The sequence below is a fragment of the Biomphalaria glabrata genome, chromosome 1 (assembly GCF_947242115.1).
Source record: "Biomphalaria glabrata chromosome 1, xgBioGlab47.1, whole genome shotgun sequence".
NCBI classification, from domain to species: domain Eukaryota; kingdom Metazoa; phylum Mollusca; class Gastropoda; family Planorbidae; genus Biomphalaria; species Biomphalaria glabrata.
In genome coordinates this window covers 36,267,765-36,281,767 of record NC_074711.1, presented here as the reverse complement: position 1 = coordinate 36,281,767, position 14,003 = coordinate 36,267,765, and the positions used below count along the sequence as shown (strand labels likewise).

At 37.0% G+C, this 14,003-nt stretch overlaps 1 protein-coding gene across 3 annotated transcripts in view; it reads left to right on the top strand.

Moving 5' to 3' along the window:
- LOC106074282 (opioid-binding protein/cell adhesion molecule homolog) overlaps positions 1-14,003 on the top strand; it is a 135,262-nt gene that overhangs the window by 108,770 nt on the left and 12,489 nt on the right. The gene's annotated exons all lie outside the window — the stretch shown is intronic.

Below are 14,003 nucleotides of genomic sequence, written 5' to 3'. Positions count from 1 at the left end.
ATAGACAGACATGACCTTTTGAACCATCGATAGACAGACATGACCTTTTGAACCATTGATAGACAGACATGACCTTTTGAACCATTGATAGACAGACATGACCTTTTGAACCATTGATAGACAGACATGACCTTGTTAGTCCATGAAGAAACTCACAACACTAACACTGGGATACTAATCACTTACAAATAAGTAAAGCAGCTTTCACTATATATAGTGGTCACTGCGGCTATAAAGAGACATGTTTTATTGATTAATTAATGCATTTATCGATGGAATGCATGTACATATTCATTAAGGTTTTTAAAACTGATGCCAACTTACTTCTTCTTTGATCTTTACTAACAATGCAATTACAAAACGCCCCACATAAGTAAACAAAAAAAAAAACAATTTTCAATCTATGTACTAGTTCAAAGTTGGCAACTCGTTCCTCGTCAATCTAAGCTTTGGTTCGAGTGTTTTCAAATAGATTCGACAAATAATAATTCGCTCAATGACCGTAACCTCAAGTTGACTACTTAATGGACAGATGGGCACATAGTTTGATTTCCTGGACACGTGAGTCAACATTTTAAATTCAATATTCAAGACGAGGGCCCAGAGTTGATCAAAAAAATAAAATAAATCGCGGAAAATTGTCAGTAGAATGCCAATAAGCTCGGTGAGTGAGCGCGGTAGTGTGTGTTTGTGAGCGCGGTAGTGTGTGTTTGTGAGCGCGGTAGTGTGTGTTTGTGAGCGCGGTAGTGTGTGTTTGTGAGTGCGGTAGTGTGTATTTGTGAGCGCGGTAGTGTGTGTTTGTGAGCGCGGTCGATAAATGCCACGTCATCAATCAACAAGCCTTCGGCTAGTCTTACTTTCCATGTGACATGACAATATTGACAAGTGATGGGCCAAATATGTGACCCAATGGCCGATGTCTTAAGTCAGATTTCACCGCCCCACCCCCTTCTTCCCATTCCCTCCATTTTCTCCATCAACTGAACATCGACTTAGTAAGTCTGCGTGACCAGACTAATGTGTGATAAAAGGGGGGACTTCATGGTGGGAGTGACTACAGGTGCAGGCTATTGAAACTTGAAACCCCTCCATCCACTAGCATGTCGCTGATTGCACCTGAGTGGCTCCATTATAGAAACCGTACAATACAATTAAAAAAACAACACAAATATAACAATATAAGCTACGAGTTTATCTTATCTTATCTTATAAATACAGACGTTACTTCAAAAAAAAAAGATGATTACGTCCTACGTTTGTCCTAGGCCAATCTAGCAATGCATGTTAATCAATGACCTATCCTCTGCCAAGTCGTTGGTTTTCCTGGCTGATTCATACAACTCATTCAATGCTCTAATAACACTAGGGGAAAAGGAGCATTTGTACAAATTTCCCCTAGCATACGGAACAAGAAATGTGTATCTTTGTCTTTCTTTTTATTTTGTTTTGTTTTTGTATTTCAGAGTTTGCATGTATGATTGCTACTTTACTTTCTAGTCTTCAATCCTGAAGAGTCTCTGTTGTTGACGGCCGTTGACTTGTAGCACCAAACTGCTGGTAGACAACTCAACCGTTGTAGGCGTATTAGATTTTAACTTGTCAAACTTGAACAAAACTTGAATCATTTCTTTGTGAACACTATTATTCTTACAATATGGACAAAATCAACTTGAGATAAAAAGAAATAAATTTAGTAGATTGTAGTAATAATACGAAATGGTATTTTAAACAAAATCTATCTCACAGCAATAGCACGTCTTTTCAGGCTGGCGTTCTGGAGGCGTCTCTCCTACTTAAGACCGCTGACGACAATACAGCTCATCTTGCATTATTCACACTGTATATCCTAAACTCTTCCCGCCGTCACCATATACATCTTCTACACACGCTCCATAACAGTCTCTAAATTTAATGATTTTACTACAAGTGTAACTCTATATAAGTGTTAATTATTATTTGTTATGAATCTCACTGCTGTATTATGTGTCTGTTCCAGATTCTTAATGTTTTCTCGAGTTGAGGGATCCCAAATAGAACATGCCTATTCTAATATTGGCCTAACTAAGGTTAAATAACATTTTAGTTCTTATTTGAGTTCTTTGAATAAACTCTGATGTTTCGTTAGATCTTAAATAATTTCATCATTTCATCAATATAGGAATTCCATGATAATCCTTCATTAATTATAACACCTAGGCATTTTGAGTTTTTAGTCTCTGTAACTGGTTTATGTTACACAAAATCGTCGGCAGCCCCTGCAGGTCAGCCGAACCCTGCTCACACATATTAGTCACAGAATTCATAAATCAAGAAATTTTCAACTGTGACCATGTTTTCATAATTAACATGAGACTCTGCAACTATTTTGTGATCGGTTATGTCTATGGTGAAATCACTTTTACAAATGCGATATTTTAATATTTTTTTTTACATCTAGACTTGAAAAATGAACAGTCATACACACGGACAACTCTAGCACAATAGTGACTTTTCTCTAGAAAAGGCACTAAAAATAATTTTCTATTAAAATATCAAAAGCTTATAAAAAAAGCACCACTTTTTAAAAAAATGAATATTCAGAGAGTTGACAGTTTATAACGTATTAACATTGCACGAAGACGTTATAAGCAGCTTCAATGGATTCATCCTTAGGTACCAAGCAGGAATTAAGAAGTTTCAATTTTCTTTTCTTATTTTGTCTATGAATCTGGTCAACTACTTTAACTATGTTTGGTTGAGGCACATATTCGTGTAAGATCTGCTCATTTATAACTTAAATTTATTTACCAACAATAAATTACGTCTAGTAAGAGTCCAGTGTTCATTAAACATTTTTTTCAGACTCAGTTGATTTATGAAATCCAAACCTAAGTTTCTCCCCAAGCTTGAGGCAAAGAATGTCCCCTCCACCATTTTCTCCATTCTTTTTTATGCCAAAACCCCGCTGGACACGTTGTCATGACTGCTTTACTCTAAGCCCATTCTTGCTTTGGACACTTGGTCTCCTTGCCAACTCTGTCAACCAAACGAAAGAATCTGTAAATTTTTGTCTTCTACAATTGCTAGACATCAACTCTGTGTCATAAAAAAAAAACCTGGACAAACAAAACAAAAGTGACAGCACCGGGGAAGAGTTTCAGAAGTCATCATGTCCCTGCTTGTTACAGTCTGGCCAAGGCTACAAACAAGGATGCTCAGAAAGGCTCCACCAAACAGATAATCAATGTTTTATTGAGAAGTACTCACTTGAAGTTTAATGTCCTGCTCTCACGAACGCTAAAGTGCTCACACTCGGTGTCCCTCCCCTGCACCCGTATGAGGTTACTCAGTGTGGGTGTGACGGAGGAGAGGGGGGGTTGCCTCAGGGAGCGTAGATCGGGTGGTGAGTGGGGAGCCTCAGGGAGGATAGAACGGGTGGTGCTGGTGCGTGGAAACTTGTAAAATCAGGACATTATTGATCCAGATTAAGTCAGATGAGCATTGGGGACGGGAATTCCTGGTGTCTCTCGTCCCCGGGAAATGTTGGGGAAATCATTGTCAAAGTTTGAGTTGAGAAACATTCAAATAGACACAGGAGGTTCTGTTGACAGTTTCTAAAGAAACACATTTTCAACAACAACTTAAATTAGAGACTTTTTAAGCCGAGGAGTAGTATTAAAGCCAGCCTCTTGTCATGAAAAAGAATTACCGACATATAGTTATAATACACTTTTCCATGATTTCTTTGCATATTTATTTACATATATTTGGAATCCAAATTATGGAGAGAAAGCTAGTGCGTTTAGTCCCTTTAAGTGGCTTCCGTAAGGGCGAAAACTTTAGTCTTGTGTAGTCTGTCTGTCTGTAACGTTCAAGTGTCTAAAACTAGATAAACTATCGAAAATCTAATTTCAACATATTTTGTGGCTTGCTAAATTTTAGATGCTTCGGCTACTTTTTCTCTTACGAAAGCAAATAGTTTAATTTTGAAATATTAATACTTTCAAGCAATTGTTTTGTTCATAAAATACAGCACAACTGTCCACATCAATACAAAGCCATCAAGAAAGGCCAATGGAATGGTCCTCCAGCGGGGTGCCCTGCTCAGCGTTGTCCTGTTTACTGAGCCTCTGGAATTGTCCTGGTGTTTCAAACTCCATAGTAACGGAGCAAATGTTACACTAAAGTTACATTTCAAATGATTGCAACGCTCCACAGTTGGAGAGACGCTGGGGGAGGGGGTGGGGGTTACACTGTACAGTGTGTAGCGATTAGTTCCATGTATTTTTAAATAAACATTTTGTCTATTATTTTTCATCATAATAGAATTTCAAACTTAGCATTCTTAAAGTCAAGAACTCTAGTTTATGGTAATGTCCAAACACGAAACCACGGTTCATAAAATTAATCTCGGCTGTGATCTCTGACAAAATTTTGAATATGACAACACAAAAAGCTGAACATTATTTTTACAAAGCATATATCGTCACACTGTGTCTGTCTGTCTGTCTGTCTGTCTGGTAAAACTTTTCTACAAGTTATTTCTCCCAAACCCAATCTCGGATCAAGTTGAAATTTATCATTATTATTTCTTGAACCTAACAAAACAAGGATCAACACAAAACATTAACAAAGTAGTAAACTATTATTAATTATTTATTTTGTTTGCTATCGAGCAAGGGAAAGAATTTGTACGAGACAGATGTGGTGGCATAAGGTGAATTAGTTCCCTTTAGGAATTATGTGAAGAATAAGGTCTTCGCTTTAAGAATTAAAACTAACAATAAATAACTATAAAACCTTCTAGTTTCATAAGCACTTCGCTGACAAGGTGCTTAGTGTGTTGGCTTGAGGAGACTTGAGCTCTCGAGTTCGAATTCAAGTTGTATAATTTTTAAAAATAAAATGCGGTCACGGTAACCTCCACACAGGTACCCCCTTCTTTCTTTCCCCACTCCTTTCTTCAGTACATCTACAATAAGTATAAAATCTCAGGCCTCTGACAAGAATGTTAATGTCTCAAGGGTCGTGACTCTACTTTGACTAATATACCAATGAAATCAAAACAAATAAACCTAGAGTTTGTTAACCTTACAACCACGATTTCACCAAGTGCTATTTACAACACTATGTACAAATACAATCATCACACTGGCTCTCTGAATAATGACTAAATAGTATATTGGTCACGCTTTAACCAGACCTTGTACTGCACGCTCCCAGCGTCATCAATGGGAGATCATGGGGAACCAGGATTTCTATATCATGTAGCTGACCAGTGTCCAGATAGTCCACTGTGTTATGTCGGGAATATACATGTGAAAAACTGAAGAGGTTGACAGGAGTTAACATTTGTGTTATAATTGTGGTAAGAAGGAAATGTCTATTAATATCCTAAATACAATAAATGTAACTAAATAATAAACCAGACACAGCGACCTTCACGTGCGTAACCAAAACCAACTTCAGTATCTTCTAACAACAGACAGCTTCCTTGCTTCTCCAATGTTCTCATCATGCATCCACCCGGTTAGGCTGTGTGGTTTGGCATAAGAGTGCTAAGCCCTGGGGTCACAGCCACTTCAACAGCAACTCTTTGGCGCAAAGGGAAGGGGCAGCACTCTTATCATGACTGGCCAACTAAATAGCAGATTTCTAAATGTCTGCATTTAAAGAAAAAAAAATGTTTAATCCAGCGATGAGGGGGTTAGCACTGGAGCGACTTGAAGGTCACTGAACCAGCGTATTTTTTTTTTTTTTTTTTGAAGATTGTTTAAAGTATAGTAAAAATGTTAGGGAGACAGTTTAAAAAAAATCTTTTTCCACTTTGAAAACATTCATAAATGAATGAAGTGGAATTATAAATAAGGTTTCCTGTTTTCATAAACAATATTATACTTCATTTATAGCTGTAACATTGATGTTTTATTTAGAAGAAAAGAAAATCGAAATTTTGTTAACTTCACTGTAACTTCTTTGTAACTTCTCTGTGTAGACATTTCGTAAAATCTCTGTAACTTTACAATAATTCTTCTGTCTATACAGTTTGTAAACTCTCTTGAATGTCTGCAAATTTTTTCTTGGTGCTCTTCGTGTTCCATTTTGTGTGTGTGTGTTGACTAGTCAAACTTTGAATGTTGTCTATTGGCTGCCTGGACGTGTAGTATGCGGGACTGTCGTCACGATGTTACGAGTTTGAACCCTGCCCCCGCCCCTTGCCGTTCTGTGCGAGACATGAGTTAGGATGTGAACATTTCTGAATGAAACTTTACAAATCCAAAGCAGCTAAAAAGTCTTCCCCGCTTTCCTTGGCTGCTTTTTCACATTTTATACATACACATTTGTCTTCAGCGTAATACATACGAACTTATTTAATTGTGTTTGAATATTCCAGTGTGTACAGTTTGTTTTACAGAAAAGGAAAAAAGCTGTTGCCTTCTTTTCTCATTCTAATGTCCGAGTTTTTTGGCAATCTCTCAGCAACAGTCGCCCTTAATTAGCTCACCCCAGCATTAGTATCTGGACATTTCGCCCCTCCCCATTACCTAAAGCCTCAAGAGACCCCAATAAAAGTCATCCCGTCCTCGGTGGTCAGATGAAACTAAACACGCTCCCTCTGGCCCAGCCTCTTTCTGCTTCGTCCATCTGTCCATTCCATCTGCTTTGCCATCTCGCTATTCCAAATTGTGTGTTCATGAATTTTTTTTTTTACAAAGCTTGTTTCTGTTTAGCGCCATAAAAATAGACTCATTCCCACAGGGGGGTGACAGAGGCGCTGTAATGGCGTAGGATTTGTAAAAACAATAGGAGGTCATTAGACGCATTCATTACTCCTACTTGACTTAAAGAAGCGCTGTGAGTGTCAGAGCCAAGAAAGTCAGTGCGGTGATCTAGACTCTGAAAGACGCAGGAAAGTATTAATGTCAGGCCTGAGAATTCTGATCTTGAAAGATGAAACTTAGCGTCGGTGTTTCTGGGATTGTAAAATAATAGCTTTTATCATTACATTACAACTCCCCCCCCCCCCCACCCCAAAAAAAAATAATATTTTTTTTTTGAATTTCAAATAAAATGAGTACGTCTAGCCAACAAACAGCATGCTTAGTTTTAAAACATACCAATGTTGACTAGTTCCGACACCAAATGTGTTTTGAGACCAGGCAAATTTAATTCTTCGAATGGAAGAATCAGTTATTTAATGTGTGACGATATCTTAACATTGTATTCTCTCTAGCATCTGTATGTTTAAACGTTTAAGATGTTGCTCTACAAAACTGCACTGACCTCTATTAGGACGGCATGGAGTGGGTGCGGGCAAGACTTTCAAGAGTTCAGAGCGCATACCACACTAACAGGTGTAATGGAGTGTGTGTGTTTGTGTGTGTGTAATTCTGGTGTAACTATGAGGAAAGTAAGGGCGGATGTTTTGGTTGTGTAGGCTGAAGAGTTTCTGATGAAATCACGAGCTGGTCTGTCGTAACGGAAGTTAATAAAAGGAGTGTGAAAGTGGAAGAGAGATGAGACCAGCGAGAGACGTAAGCTGATTTAATTTAATATTTAATTTGATACGCATGCATTGATTGGATTGTTTTAGCTGCTACAAGCTAGCTACCGGGTATTAACAATGGGCAGCCATCCACCTGTAACAATTATTAAGCTTTTAATTCCACAAGTTTCAAATCAAAACTAGTCATCAATTTTACTATTGAACCTTTTCAGAAAACGAAGTCCTGTAAACGTTTGCAATCAAAATACAAATCCACCATTTCTTGTTTTTTTTTACAAGAATTTTAACTGTTTTAGGATTACCGTAATGTTCATTGTAACGCCTACTAGTGTGGTATCTTTTTTTTGTTGTTTAAATGTCCCTCTACGCTGATCTAGGATTCAAGGTGTACCTTTATTGACATTGTGTCTATGAGAAAGTGCTTGGTGCCAAAAAAGGTAGCTTAGCAAGTACTGATCGAGTTAAAACTCCTGGTCCTCCATCGGAGACTTGAACTCGGATCCACTCACTTAGGTAACCAAGCGAATATGAATGAGTATGTCTTCAGTTCCGAAGATTAAGGATGAGTGTTTCACTTGGCCACGCAAAAACACTTGCGGACTGTATCCACACGCCCAGATCTGTCAATATGTGGTATTTCTTTCCACGCCATACAGTTTTCGATATAAGAACACGCACATCTAAAAAAAATACTTTTTAAAAATTTAGATGTTTGTGGTTTAAAAAATCTGTCGAAATGTTCTTTTGAGAATCTTTGATTGAAGTCTTGAGATGTCAACAAACGTGTTTCACATTAAATGCATGAAGTACTCCACTTGTAGCTGCTGACTTTACAGACCAAGTCTTACGACAGAACGATGAGGACTACTTTTCCCTAGAGTCAATGCATTTTAGTCAAAAGTAATTAACCTGAAACTAAAGTTGATGACTGGACCCACGTGACCAGCTTACTAAAATATCAGAATACTGAGCGACGTAAAATAACACACGGGAACACACAAAAGAAATGAAAACTAGAACACTCCTCCCTAGATCGAACACTCCTCCCGTCTCTTCTTCCGACCCCCCCTCCCCTCAACCGTTCCCTGTTTTCTCATTGGTGAACTAATTAATTCTCTTCTCTGTTGTAATTTTGTCTTTGACTAATTTATACATGAACAACTGGGGAAACAACTTGACCACGGTCACTAAAACAGGCAAAGAGAACTAATCACCTCCAGGGACATAATCAGAGGAGTTTATATTTTAAAAAAGGGGGGAGGGAGAGAATATTGTACATCAACCTATCAACTTTTTAACATAAATAAGACGGAGGTTAAAGGAAAATAAAATCACAATTGAAACAGAATTAGAAGATTTTGTTTTAGTAAGTATCCTTTGCCGGGACACTGAAAACTCGGACAATATCGCTGGTCATTCAGTATAGATAAACACGCCCTTGAATACATTTCTCTCCCCCCTATCTGGTGTCTCCCAGCGTGGCGGTCCAGTTTTACCGCGCCACTTGTGATTGAAGCTAGTAGAGAGCCAGTCACGTGCCAGTCCAGGGAATGGTAGATTGCTAGGTCTTGAAATTAGACAAGCAAAGAAAAACCTGATCTGCCGAGTTGACTTCTGACCACTGAACCTTTCCCTGGACTAATTGTGTTTACACCACAGGTACCGCCGCCTCAGACTGTAGTACTACTTCATTCCTTTATTTCTCCGCATTGACAAGATTGTTTTAACATTGTTTTGTTCAACTAGTTCTCTCCTATCATGTTTATGTTGTATTGATGGATTGAGTCATTACAAAGCTTCGATCTACTCACTCTGTCATTTCTCCATCTTCCCATTTCTCGGATCAAGTGGAAACTTTGTAAAAAAATGTTTGTAAAATGTTTGACATGTTTCGGATGTTCCTTCAGAGTTCAAGATAATTAACTTTCTTGTCTAAACCTCCCCCCAGGACGACGGGTTTGAACCCCGGGACTATCGATAAGTCCGAACGATAGTTCAGCGCGCAAACCGCACGACCAGGCAGCCATCTTTACACCATTTTTTCATTGTCAATGACAACACACGACTCAATAAAAAAGGAACCAATTATTTAATTGATTATTGGTAATTAATTATGTTGTTAGAGATTGAATAATGAAAAGAACTGGTACTTGACAGATATGGCAGTATAAGTTGAATAAGTTCCCTTTATACCTTGTGTAGAGAATAGGTCGTCGTTTGAAACTAACAATAGATTATTATAAAACCTATTTTCATAAGTACTTGGCTGTCTTAGTGATGGCTCTATACTACAGAGGCGGACCCTCGAGTTCGAATTCATGTCGTAAATTGGTTTTAAAAAGCTGTCACGGCAACCTTCACCCAGATACCTCTTCCCTCCTCCTACCCCTTGATCAATCTTACAAATACTAGATCAAGAAAAATCTACAATCAAGCGGTCTAACACCTTGGCACAAAGAACAGCTAAAAATAAAACAAAAATAGAAAATATCTTAAAAAAAAACACCACCACCAAAGCTAATCTAAGGGGAAGAATATCGCGTTTATAATATCTCTCAGCAATCTAGAAGTTTTTTCCCCTATTCGATATAAAAAAATAATATCAACAATTAATTTACTGATTGGTTCTTTTTTTTTTTAATTTGTTCATGTTTTGTTAGGTACAATAAACAATTGTTTAAAGTTTCAACTTGTTCCACAAATGGGTGTGGACGAATAACGTGTACACATATCTGAGCGGACCAAACTAGATAAACTGAAAACTGAAAGATTAATTTCTCTCTCTGTTATTAAACAAAATAATAAACTACCAGTAATTTGTTTGACTAATTGGTTATATTTTAAAAATGATTTATGTCTTGTGCAAAGTTTCAACTTGATCTGAAAATGGGAGCGGGAGAAACAACGTGTACAAACTTTTGACCAGACAGACAGAGTGCGTTGATAGAAGTTTTGTAAACAACGAGGACATAATTTAGTCATATCATGGGCGTAGCCTGGGGTGGGGGGTTCACCCCCCCTCCCCGAAATGAACCCCCCCCCCCGTAGGGGCGGGGGATCTGAATTTAGTGACTGATTTTTTACTTTGATTCTGTTTATTTTAGTTGAGATTTTAATACTAACCATCACTTGTGCCAGCGCAGCCAAGGGGTTTTTGAGTTTAAAACCCCTACCAGGGTTGTTGCAGTCTAATCCACCTCTTCTATAAAACAAAACATGCAAACGACAATCCACAAATTCCAAGAGCTTAGTTAAGGAAGATTTTGATTTTAAAAGAGGTTTTGAGTTTAAACCCCTCTTCAGCGGAATTTGAAGCTAAAAAATACCTCTTCATTATTAAAAAAAAGCCAAATACACTCAAAATTCTAAGAGCGTAGCCAAAGGCGTTTTGAGTTAAAATCCCCTTTCAGTGGGGTTTGAAGCTAAAAAATACATCTTCAATATAAAACAAGGTTACAAAGACAGTTTGTGTGGAAACACAAACTCAAAATCGGCCCCCGAAGTGCTCTACCCAGGCAGGAAAAAATTCAGGTTTCAATATTTTGAGAAGAATATCGGTATTAAATTTTATCAAAGGCAAATGACAGAGAAGAATGGAGAAAGAAGGTTGACAGATCCTGTGAGGTGTCCCAAATGTCTAGCAGACCAAGGGATAGGTGAAAGTAAATGTGAAGTTAGATGTGAACCTGGCTTAACTGATCTCTTATAATCCTCCCCAACTCCCCCCCCCCCCCCGAAAAAAAATCCTGGCTACGCCCGTGAGTCATATTATTTTGTATAGGTCAACTTGCGTTGTAATTTTATGTTTTCCACATGACTATAAAAAAAAATCCTAATGGAAATTAATATTCCATTTAGTTTTGTGAACTTAATTTCTTTGGAAATCAAAAGTGGTCATCTACCAACACAATGAAAAAAATCTTCACTATGTGCAGCTACAGACACAAAGACACAGTCTCCAATATATTCCGTTACAATCTTACAGAGCGTTCTATTCAGTCATTTCATGTCTTTTGAATGTCTTTAACATAAAAATAACATATAACATATTTTAACATATAAATAAAAACACATATACTGCTAGACGCGGAGAAATTTTACAGCGTGTTATAATTATCTATTATATGTTAAAAAACATAATAATCATAATGTCGAAAACTATACATAATTTGAATAGAAATACATTAAACAAAATTTTTTAAAATTTTCCTCTGGCTAGGGATCACCCCTCCCTATAAGGAAAAAAAAAAGATCAAAAGAAAACTGCAAAACGTCAGCTCCTTTCCTGAGGAGAACCCTAACATTGTGTCTTCTGACAGACTATTGCTTTACAAACTGCATACAAAAACAATTGCTCTTATGTTTGCGATGAGGAATTCAGGAATCTAAATTCTCAATAATAATAAAACATTGTTCCAAACTAGAAACTGAACTCGACTCGAGTGTAGGATCAACAAATAAACTGTCTCAACAACTGGGATTAAACAAAATAAATGTGTCTTAGTGACGTAGGACAATTTTTATTTCTGTGGCGAACGGGTATCGTGGGTGCCATGTGGCCAGCACAATGACCAACAGTCTTTACTTTTCCCCATCTAATGTTAGGCATCCGTTGAGTGGACATAGTGGCGCTCTAAAGATCCCGAAATAAAAAACTTTAATTTTTCCCAAGATTTGAACCCAGGACCCCTCGCTCAGTTTGGAAGCCAAGCCCCTTGCCGCTCAGTCACTTCGCCGCCTTTATGTAGATATGTATATGTAGATATGTAATCAATAGTACTGAATTTTTTAAAATGTTTTTAGCACCAAGTATATTTAAAGAATTGAGAAAGATTGTCTGATGAAGTGGAAAGGTTCAACTCTCTCATTCATTTTGTCATCTTTCTTTTGATTCTCAAAAACCTTGTCATATTACAATTCAATACAAAACCATGTTTTACATACTAACTGTCCTAACCGATACATTAAAAAAATCTTCAACTTATACCATCATATTTGTGAAATGCTATTTCTTTCTCTTGTTCGAGATACCAAACAAAATTATTCATTACCAATAATTAATTAACTAATTGGTTATTTGTGTAAAACTTTCTTGTGTTGTGAGGTAAAAGAATAAGTGATGCACAATTTCAGCTTGATTTGAGATAGGGTCTGGGAGAAATAACGTGTACACAATTTTAACCCGACAGAAAGAGTGAGTTGACATGAGCTTTGTACAAATCAAAATTAGACGTTGCCTGGTTAGATTGTATTTGTAATGAACTAGCTATTCTTAACTATTAAAATTAAAGTAAAAGAAAAACTGTACTTACTTTAAACTATAATGGTGTACATGAATGGAATATACATGCCATGATAGTCAATGACTAAATACTTTAGTATACAGCATTAGTAGATGTGACCTAGATCTACATGTAAATGTAATTTTGGTTACTTATATTCGAATTGAACTAGATCTGAAATACAGACTTATAGTTCATGTAAAAGTGTAATTCTTATCGGTGGTTTTTTTAAACACATAGGAAAGTAATATTCTATTATATAGGTCTGGTTATTAAGGTCAATATGTTCATCAATAAAACAGCTTTAAATATTTTGTTGTTTTTTTGTGACCCTTCACGCTCGTATGATTTGTATCACTGCGCTGCGCAAGTGCGTGATACTATGAATGGAGCTTTTGAAATGGCTATTTGACCTAGATCCAATTACGTTTCTTTTGTTCATAGGGTTGCGCAACTGTTATTTAGGGGTCTGTAGGTTGTGGTCAGGCTACTGTTATTTAGGGGTCTGTAGGTTGTGGTCAGGCTACTGTTACTTAGGGGTCTGTAGGTTGTGGTCAGGCTACTGTTACTTAGGGGTCTGTAGATTGTGGTCAGGCTACTGTTACTTAGGGGTCTGTTGGTTGTGGTCAGGCTACTGTTACTTAGGGGTCTGTAGGTTGTGGTCAGGCTATTGTATTGTATTGATTCCTATGTTTGTCATCGACAATGAATAATTGTGCAAACTTTCAACTTGGTCTTAGAATACGAATTGAGAGTGATTTGAAATTAGCCTCGGTCAAAAAAAAAAGACACGAGAAATACTATTAAGAAACAGAAGAAAGTATAATAGCCTTATAGACACTATAGACCAGCACTCCCTGGTCTCATTGACAACGAAATATGTGTTTGAAATACATACATACATACATACATACATACATACATACATACATACATACATACATACATAAATATACACATGCATACATATATAATTACATATAACTTACATTACAATATATATATGATATGCCTAGAGAGAGAAAGAGACAATAGAGAGAGAGAGAGAGAGAGAGAAATAAAAAAGAGAGAGCACAAAGAGAGACAAAGAAAAAAAAAGAATAATATATATAGAGAGAGAGAGAGAAAGAGAGAGAAAAAAGAGATTGAATAACAAATAGAGAGAGAGAGAAAGAGAGAGAAAAAAGAGATTGAATAACAAAGAGAGAGAGAGAGAGAGAGAAAGAGAGAGAAAA